The sequence below is a fragment of the Parus major genome, chromosome 3 (assembly GCF_001522545.3).
Source record: "Parus major isolate Abel chromosome 3, Parus_major1.1, whole genome shotgun sequence".
NCBI classification, from domain to species: Eukaryota; Metazoa; Chordata; class Aves; order Passeriformes; family Paridae; genus Parus; species Parus major.
Genome location: NC_031770.1, coordinates 69,858,929 through 69,867,065, shown reverse-complemented (window position 1 = coordinate 69,867,065; position 8,137 = coordinate 69,858,929). Strand labels below are relative to the sequence as shown.

Here is an 8,137-nt window from a genome sequence, read left to right as displayed (position 1 = left end):
ACAAACATGACCTGTGTGTGATGTGGTCCCAAATCACAGTGAGGGCAGGCTGGAAGTCAGGTGGGACAAGGCCCTTGTCTCATCGTGCCCTGCCACTAACGAGTTGCACAGTCAACTCACACGAACATAGTCAGCATTATTACACACCTCCCCTCCGTGTATCCCTTTTTGTCTGGTTACGTTCTTAAAAAAAATTTTAAAAGTCCACCTCAACAATTCAGGATTCGGTGGTCTTTTTTTTTTCCCAGCAAGCTTAATTTTAATGCCTTCTGTTAAAAAACAAACAATCCTGAAATACAAGTCTCTCAACACAGCTTTTGAAGGACTCCAGTTCATTACATTTCCACTCCTGCAAATTGTGAGGCTGACATCTTTTAAATGTAGCAATAGTTCATAAATATAGTACTTAATTGTAGGATAAACCAAAGTATCACTACTCTGTCACTGGACACACACTTTTCCTATTATTGCCTGTAGTGCTTTCTTGTATTTGATACAAAAATTACAAGAATTTATATGCATCAGCTTTAAGAATTGTTACTTCTCTTTACTGTTTTCCCCTCCCCTTAGACGTTTTACATGTGAATGTAGCAACAATCAACAGTGTTTTTGGGGGGTTTTTTTGTCTCTCTTAAGAAAGACTCTGACCAAAGTTAACAGGCTTTTTACTTTGCTAGAACAAGAAACTATCATATGTTTACGTATTGGTTTACATCATTATTTATGTGCAAATTGTCAAATGTAAATTAAATATAAGTGTTCATTGCTTTACTGACGCTTCCCTTGTCTTCAATCTCTCCGCACCAGCTGGGTGCGCAGCCTGGTTGTGGCCCCAGCGCTGGCACACCGAGGGCGATGGTGTCTTCAGCAGTGCTGACTCCTGCCTTTGTGGGTTCTGATTTCCCCTCATAGAAAGCTGCCAACAGCAATGCCAGAGCTGAATACCCTGGCTTCCTTTTGTACAGAGGTTTCCTCAGTTTCAGCCAGTACCATTTTTTTTTTTTAAAAAAAAAAGCCAAGAATTTTCAGTGTTTCAATGGAAATACTTGAATGCTATCTGCCTCAGAGATATGTGACCAAGGTTCTCATTTACATTTTTCCAAATGATTGTCATTTCTGGCCTGAAACCCTAACCACCGGGACCACAATGACACACTCAAAATGTCAGTGTGAGACCACTTAGTCCTGTCTCAGCATGGTGGGAACTGCATTCAAAACAAACGTGGATCTGTTGTAAGTGCTCACAAAGGAGATGTGAACACTGCACTAAATCCAGGGGAAGGTCAAGTGTCCGCCCCTCCCTCCCCACCTCAGCCCAAAAGTAACAGCAGGCCAGGATGCCCCAGAAATCTAATTCAACATTTGCTGCTTCCATCATTTACTGTGAGATCTAAACCAGAGAGGCCATGTGCTGCCCTGCCCTACCTGAATGTTAAAGAAATAATGTTCCTGCGCATATTGAGACACTCAGCACCGTATGATGTTTTAAAAGTATTTCACTGTCCTCTTAAAAAAATTCATTTAAACATCTGTCTCAAGAATTTGAAATACTGCCAACACCGAACTGTGGAGTTAAGAAAACCAGAGCACTGTTGTCATAAACGTGCCAAATGCAGCATGTTATATTCCTATATTCGACAGAGCTATTGCTGTAATAATTTTTTTAAAAAAACATAGGATAACCATTACCGCCATAAATCATACTTCATTACTTGGCAAAGCGTTACGTTGTGCTGGAGACTTATGTCCTGGGGACACTTGTAAGCTTTAGAAGATGTTTAATAAAACACATTACATAAAAAGACAATGCACGTTATAGATCACAGCCTGGCGAGGCCGAGCGCGGCAGCTGCTGCCTCGGTTTCTGGCAGCCCCCAAGCCGGCTGGGAGCCGCTGACGCCGAGAGCTCCGAGCAGCAATACAGCGGGATTCAGCCACGGCAACACCACCACCACCAGGTCGGATAACCACAACAGCGTTAGCAAGGGGCACGGGGCGGGGGGAAAGCTCATCAATTTGGGAGCTGCCACAAAAGACGGGCCTGCGAGCTGTGGGCGGGCAGGCCTGATGCCCGACTCGCTGCCGTCAGTGTGAAAATGTTGAGGGCTGAATGTGTTGGGCAATGCGGCCTTGCCAGCTGAGCTGCTTCGCCACAGGACAGGGCAAATTACAGCTGAGATAAACTCAAGCACAGATTTAGGGAGGTTCCTGCCCTTCTGGCTGGTTTATAAAGCCCAGTGCTTCTCGGCTGGGTACTGGGGAGGCACCGCTAATTCCCAGTGTGGGCAATTATGGCCTTGAGGTCGAAAATGAAAAATGTGACTCACTGAGGGGGTATGAGCCCTTTGGGTTCAAATTGGTGTCTGCCAGTGCACGGCCGCGTCTCAACACGTGCTGGGACCGTGTGGGATGAGGCCCAAAACCTTTGCTGTCATTCAGAGGTGTTACATTAGAGTGAGGGAAATAGTTGTGGCTGAAATTAAAGGCAGCCAGGAAACACTTGGCTAATTACTGCATGAGCCGGAGCTGAGTGGATGCGGTGCGGCTGAGGAATGTGACCGTCATGGAGCAGGTATCTGCAAAACACAGGCTGTCATGGTGGCTAAAGGAAAACTCACTGACAGCATCAAAGCAGCCGCCCTGGTGTTGAGAGGGAGATTTCCCTCCTCTGCACGGGGTTGGGGTAGGTTGGCAGGGAAAAGGCAGCTGCCTGGCCTGGGATGTGGCGGGCACAGGTTGACATTTTGGCAACTTGAGCACAGTCTCGCCTGAACAGCAGAAAAACAAGAGCTTTTGTCAAAGATGTGGCACTTCCCAAAATCATCTATCTGTTTAATTGTTCATGAGGTGCTGAAACAGACCCCTCCTGTAACCAAAATGCCACCATTCCCATTCTCAGGAGAAGCACATGGAAGAGCTGGCAAAGAGCACATTTGCACACCAGTTGAGGCCACCTTTGAACTAACTGCCATCTAAATGATGGAGTTTCCAACACACTGCATGACTCTGCTTTCACTCATTTTTAAGAGATTGGGGAACATTTCCCAGCAATTCACTGCGGCAGCCAAACGGGAGAGGGGCCACTAAGCCTCACCCAGACCTTGCTGCCCCAGTGCTGACTTCTGATTCAAAGTTATATTCTTGTCCCATGATAGAGGGGTCAGGTGTCTGCTTGGAGGTATGTGCAAGCAGACATTGCCTTCTGCTTCAAAGCCAAAATATCCTTAGTCCCACCATGACAGCTTGCAGCTTGACACTGGTTCAGTGGTGCTCTGCACAGGAAAATCTGGCCCAGGTTTGCCTGAGATGATGCTTTCCACTTCCAGGCAGCACAGGCTCTGCTGGCTCAAGCTGTTCAGCTCTACCAACTTCAGCCTGCACAAGCTCACCTAAGAAAGGCCCCTAAGGCCCCCTAGGAAAGGCCCCTAAGACATCACCTCAGCACCCTTTCCTAGGGCAAGGCAATACAGCTCCCTGTGCCAGCCAAAACCTGGACCCTGACCACCCTGGCACTTTATAGGCACCTGCAAGCCATCCCATCCAGCCACAAGCTGCTTTCTGGAGCTGGGCATTACACAGACTGGCTGCCACGATAGGTTAAACAAGGGAGCAGAAGCCCAGTAGTGGGCAAGGATCTGCAGTGACTGGGTGGGTGGCACACATCCCCAAGAGCTGACCCTCCCTGCCAGAGACCCCTGCAGCTGGCAGGGGGGAACTCTGGCACAGGGCGTGCATGAATTTCTGCTCCTTTTTGACACCAGGGCTTGGGGCAGAAACCTGCGCCCAAAGCATGGGTACAGGCAGCACTGGTGTGTGCTCTGGGCAGAGAGCTCTAAAAAGAGATGCCTGGCCCTTCAGGAAAGAGAAATGGACACTCAGAGCTCTCTCTTCCCTGTGAGCTGTCAGCCAGGCACCTTGGTGACATTTGGGTGCTGTGGCCCTTCCTTCCTCCTCCCGGGCTGCACGCAGAGAGATGGTTGGGATGCCAAACCACTTAGGTAGGTGTGACCAAACACCCCTATTGAAGGGAGCAAAACCAGTATGACTTCCTTATTGTGCAATGATTAATAAAGGCTTTCAGCTCTTTTTCTCCATTAATTGTGAACAAGCAAGTCCTTGATCATTTCCTTATCCAAGGACCGAGTGAGATTCCTTACAGCATTCCTGCCCCAAAGTGGCCACACTACACTGGGAAGAGAAGCGATTCCTGCAATATTGAAACCACACACAGCAAAATCAGAGGCTGAAAACCTCTTTCCCAGTTCACCTGTGCTGAGGACAGTTGTCACAATGTGATACCAGTCTTGGGGTTAGGGAGACACAACGCTCCTGCCCTTACCAGTTAAGTTTCACACACTAAATCCTAACTTAAATGAGCAGAACATTGGTCAGCTTTTGGGCAGGAAGAAGAGTGTGGCAGACAGCATTTTGTATGTGATTTCTTGGATATTACAGTTCCCAGTCTCTTGGCAGCTTTCCTATGGCAAAATTTTCTGCATGAGAACTGTCCCTCTGTGAACCCCAGGAAACATTTTTTCCCCCACCTTCACCTTCTTGGTCTACCATGTGTATTCAGATGACCTTTTGTTTTAATAAGGGACAGGTTCTGTATGTCTTTACAGACCAGATCTGCTCTTCTTGTCAGTCACAAAGCCCTTTGCAGAAATGAAGAAATACTAAGAGGGGGAAGTTTGGTTTCTTCTAGCCATGCTGGAGCCATGTCCCTAGGTGGAGACCCAGTTAACCAGGCTGGGTGCTGTCCCGGAGAGGTCTCACTTTACTCGCACCCAGTCATGAAAAAACCAGAAGTTAAAAATGTTGTAGAAACTGCAACCAGGTGCTAAGGGGAGCAAGAATACATGAAAAGTGAAAATTTGCCTTTTTAATAAGCCGTTACAAGGAAGTTGGGTGTTTAGGAGGGAACATGCGCTGGTGCTTGTAGTCATTCAGTGAAGATTTGGTGTTGTGTGCATGTTTTTAATGAGACCAGAGGGTGCAGAACAGGGCTCCTTTTCTAACCTATATTGCAGCAATTTGTGCATGTCTGTAGCTGTGGGTGTTATGTGCTTTCTACTCTGAGTGGTAAGTTTCAGTTTGATTCTGCTCTTGAGAGCTGTGGGGACAGTTTGCACTCGCCTTATCTATGCAGAACCCCAATAGCTTCACAGTGCACCCAGCCCCTGACACTGAAAACTGAGAAAATATACTTTAAGCACAGAGAAACGAGAGAGGTGACAACCAGAGGGCATTTTCTCAGCAGAGCATCCCAATCTGCCAAAACCCTCACAACCCAATCAGTGGGGCAATAAGCCACCTCGAGAGCCACAACCTCAGTGCCACCCTGAAAGGCCCTAGCCAGGACCCCAGCTAGCAGAGCCAGAATCCCAGGGCTGGAGCATTTTTCCTACATCCCCTTTGTCCTAAAATCCTGCTTCAGCCCTGTTCCTTTGCACTGATGTCCCAGTACTGGGGGCCCAGCCTGGCAGCTACAAACTGAGCAGCTGCAGGAGGTGCTTGCCTGTCCCCTGGACCATCTTCCCTGGGCTGGCCCTGAACAAGTCTGGCCACAAGCCCCAGACCAAAATTGTGCCCATGATTAGAGATGGCAGCAAGGGAAGGGCAGTGCAGGTATGTCCATGGCCCTTGGGAGGCAGCTCCAGTTTGTCTCCAAAGGCTTGTGGTCTCAACAGTGACCCCCGTGCCCAGCTGCACAGTCGATTGCCAAATAAGCATTGCTACCTTTACATGTGTTTGCTATTAACACCCAGCTTTTAGACTCCACACCAGTGTCCATACTGGCTGTCCTGCTGACCCTACATGGGCTGTGACTGAGAGGAGCCATTCAGGAGGAGTTCAGCATAGCTCTTGGGGGATACCCCAGTTCCTATTGCCCACCCTGGGGGCCACATGCCACAAATCACTGGGAGACTTGTTCATAAAATACCTGAGTATCTCTAAGATGAAGATATGACCTAAATAGCAACTGTGTGTAGATTTCCTTTCTCCCTCAGATCTGCTTGAGTTTGTAATCCCCTCCAGATCCAATATTCATGGATGATGTGTTGTTTGCTGCACTGTCACTGGTCTTCCTTAACCTCAAAGAGCAGCCCAGGAGATGAGGTGGAACAGTGGCTGCAGGTGCAAGTGGTTCGAGATCTGCTGGGCACAAGCAACACGGCTCAGGCCCTACTGCTGTGTAGGGCAGGATTATCCTTATCCCAACAGAGAGACAGGCTGAGGAGCAGAGGGGACAAACTTTAATGGAGGCAGAGTGCCCTCCAATTTCCCTCAAAATCTTAGCTACTCATCCAAAATTAGGAGATTGGAAAACAAGGGCCCTCCCTGACCATTAAACCTATTTCCTGAAGCAGCACACACCCCTGCAAAACGCTCTAAGTGCCTTGTTAGACTTGAACATGCTTAATCTCAGTTCTTTGCCACTGGTCTCTTGCCCATTATCTCCCTCTGCATCCATTAGACACAAGGAAATGCCTCAACCCCAAGCAAGTCTGACTTCAAAAATATATCAAGAGGTGGATCCAGACACAGAGTTCAGTTACAGTTCTCATCTACCCCAGATTCAGGGTGTTTAAGTGTGGAACTACCAGTTGATGCCATTCTTCTCCTTCTTTAATTTTTTAAAAATTAATTTTCAGTATAATTATTTGGATCAATCTAAACACTAAGGCAGTAAGACAGGTAAATATATCCAAGATCAAGCTTATCTAATAAAGGAGGTTTAATGACAAACTCCTTATTTTTAATCTGAAAACTTCAGTACTTCAAGGCCAGAGCTAGGCAATAAAGACAAGGACCCTGGAGCCAGATGTGCTCTGGTTTTGGTACCTCCACTTACTAGTAGTGAGGTCTGGAACAAGTCAGTTGACCTTCCCATACAGCACCCTACTCATTTGTAGAATAGGTACAAGACTTGTTCAGGCTGTGGTGTAGGACTAATATTTGTACCTTGTTTTGAGATCCTCTGATCTGTAACTGCATGTAGTTTTGCTGTTCATAGAGAGAACAAGTTGCTTATGGTACTATCTACAACATCATAATATTTAGAAATCCTCACGTATGGGCTATGACTACCCTGAACTCTACACAAACTCTCTCTGCCCGAAGGACCTTACAAAAGAAGCACTATTAAAAACCCAAAAAACCACAGTGGCTAGGTGCACAGCTTAAATTTCCATTTTCTCTCAGCATTTTCCCACGAGGGGATTGCATGTGAGAGCACACAACAGAGAGTCAGATCACACCCGGATCGGTTGCGCTGGCATGCCATTTGGCAATACAAGAATGACATAAATTAAAGTGAAACCTCTTCACCTCAGCCTAAGTGAAAATGTGAAGAGCAAGGGGGCTGAGGAGGAAGGGGATATATCGATCCATATCTACTCAACAGTCAAACCAGTGGTGTGGTGGCAACAAAAGACATGCCTTTGCTTTTCCAGTAACTAATAATCTATAGAGAACCATTTCCTTTTCTGCTGTTGAGATAACATATTCGCCAGCTCAGCTTCATGCAAATAATTCATGCCTCTGCTTACCTAATTTACCTCTCTGGTGCAGACAGAAGGGCAGAAACCTCCCAGCAGCACTGACTGACATGCTGCACTGAAAAAAGAGCCATCTCACACAGAACTTTCTGAAATGCTTAGATCATTAGAGGACAACTGCACCAAATGCTCTGCAGGAGAGACTTGGCTCCATAAGATTACATGGGTTAATTTTGCTGGTCTTCAGTCTTGCCTCTGACCCACATGTGGTTTGCAGGCTGGAACTGACATTATCCAAAGAAAAGCATTTGGTATCTCTGCACACAGACCACAGCTGGTCAACAACTCATCCCAGATTTAAACACAATGTATTAACTCTCATCTGTTGCCAGAAATTAATCTTACATGCTATTAAAAGCCTGGGCCCCCAGAACTGTGCTGAACTGAGTGGGCCTTTGCATGGCTTGGAAACAAACAGGTACCAGGTTGGACATGTGTCTGTATCTAATGGAAACCTTGTTCTAATCAAAATGCTGACACCACTTTCACTCGTTCACATTCACTCACCTCTCTCCCTGCATTACTGCAGGGCAAGCAAGGTTCAAATGTCAAGCACCAAAAAAATGTTATGAAGA

General features: G+C 46.8%; 1 protein-coding gene across 1 annotated transcript in view; it reads right to left on the bottom strand.

Annotated features, from left to right (window-relative positions):
* Window positions 1–8,137, bottom strand: part of ATG5 (autophagy related 5) — a 113,945-nt gene that overhangs the window by 15,640 nt on the left and 90,168 nt on the right. The gene's annotated exons all lie outside the window — the stretch shown is intronic.